Source organism: Medicago sativa, chromosome 6 (genome assembly GCF_051527215.1).
Source record: "Medicago sativa cultivar Bolivia chromosome 6, Bolivia_mono, whole genome shotgun sequence".
Lineage (NCBI taxonomy): Eukaryota > Viridiplantae > Streptophyta > Magnoliopsida > Fabales > Fabaceae > Medicago > Medicago sativa.
In genome coordinates, this window is record NC_140754.1 from 92,191,922 (window position 1) to 92,194,110 (window position 2,189).

General features: G+C 28.0%; 1 long non-coding RNA gene across 1 annotated transcript; it reads left to right on the forward strand.

Moving 5' to 3' along the window:
* Positions 1 to 366: 366 nt before the first annotated feature.
* LOC146918243 (uncharacterized) lies at positions 367 to 995 on the forward strand. The gene is made up of 2 exons (XR_015016082.1): positions 367 to 511; positions 615 to 995. It is a non-coding gene; the product is annotated as an uncharacterized LOC146918243 (long non-coding RNA).
* Positions 996 to 2,189: the final 1,194 nt, after the last annotated feature.

Here is a 2,189-nt window from a genome sequence, read left to right on the forward strand (position 1 = left end):
ATATGTTCAATTTGTGAATAACTTATTTGTTTAACTTGTACAAACTCTTACAATATATTCAACTTGTGCATTATATCAACTTGGAGGCTGATTGTGCATTATACATACAACTAACTTGGTTATGTTCCAACTAATTTTTTTAATTTAAAATATTCCTTTCCATCATCAAAAGTTGAAAAGTTAATTAATAACGAATGAATTATAATGATTAACAAGTATTTTACGTTACCCTTTTACTAGGTGTCTAAAGTGAAAAGCACAACTTAATGATCTACTTAAGAGACATTAATAATTATTCTTATTTTAAAGTGGTGTTTTTACAACTCCTTAAGCGCTATAAATATTAAATTGTTTTTCGTTCAACATGTTCTTTACACACCGTAAGTTTATCAAATAATATTTTATTTGTTACTATATGCAAAGAGAGAAAATATGGCTAAAACTCTCAAGTCTGCATATCTTATGATTTTAATTATTTTTCTATTTTTAAGTATTGCAAATAAAGTTTATGGTAAGATATTTTCTAATCATTTACAAATTTCCTTGTTTACTTTAAAATTTGTACAAAATCTTCTATCTTGTTATAGTAATTAACAATATTTTTTTCTTTACAGCATATATTCTATGTAAAACTTGTTTTGATTGTCCAATAACATATTTATGGATGTTTCCTCGTATGTGGAAGTGCATTAACGGCCGATGTAGATATGCATATTTTTGATTGATGACACTAATTGTGTGAGTATGAGACCCAAGAGAGTATACAAACACCATGCATGGAACTTATGGAAGAAGGAAATCTTACACTAGTAAAAGTTATGTTCAATACACCCTATGATAGAATATTCTGTAATTGCCGTTTAGTTATTATGATGACATCTAATAATTGTACTTTTTACTTTTTTTTCTTTTATAATTTCATGGATCTTGTATTTATTGCTTAGTAATTTAAGAGGTTGTAAATGAAATGAAATAAGGCATTACAAATTTTATAATTAGATTGTCATCTTCTCTCTTAATTTCGAATGTATATATGGTCGTGGCCTCCAGTTTCGGCATATCACATTTTCTATCTAACCCCACCACTTATCATAATGGGCTTTTTAGCCCTCTTTGTAATAAAAAATAATTTGATCTCATAATATTGTTACACATGCAAATTTAAAACATTCCAATTAATATTTCTCATAACCTTTTATTCAAACATTGAAACATCCATGCTAGTCTTTGATGATCTACCTTTTTATTATGATAGTTCAAACGCATCATAACCAGGTTCAACCATTTTTTCTTTTTCCATTATTGCTCTAAATTTAAACATATTATTTATCATTTTTTATTCTGATATATTAGAAAAAGTAAACTCTCCATTTTATCATTTCACCAATTAACCAACCTTCATATATGATCTTACCAAACATCTCAATAAGACCTTTGCTCTAAAAGACTTTGGCCTACTACATTATATTTTAGGACTTGAAGTTAAATATTTATTTGATGGTATCACAATCTCCCAAACAAAATATGCATGAGATCTTTTAGAGGAAGCCAAAATGCTCGAAACTTAAAAAATTAGTACTCCTATTGTTTAGAAAGCCATTGAATTGTCTGATGTTCATGAGTATGTGAATCTCACTAAAAGACAACAAGCTACAACTTTTTCTAGTTAAGAAAAATTTAACCATGACATTGGATATATGGATTTGCAAAACATTTGTGAAATTCTTAACTTTATGCAAACTTATCTTAAAAACTCTAGATAAACTAAAAAACCTTGAAAAGATCTATAAAGTCACTAAATATTTATTATGACCGCGTATCATCATCTCTCTCTCTCCCCTTTCAAATCGTTAAGTTACTCATCATATTAAGCTCCGCCAGTGATTAGGGATTGGACTATAACACATTTTCCACATATATTACACAATGCATATTTGATGCAACTAATATTTTTCACAACAAATTATTGACAACATATTACTCACGTGACTCACATAATTTGCATATAACATTTTGGTCACGTTGACACATCAAATTGGACAAATTTCATAAATAGACCATTTAACACCAAATACATAAAATTCACATGGATTTCACAACATGAACATGAAGCAAGTCATCACGTATCACATAATTTGCAGCATATAGGTTAGTGTAAAGCACACAATACCTTAATAATGTTTCTAACT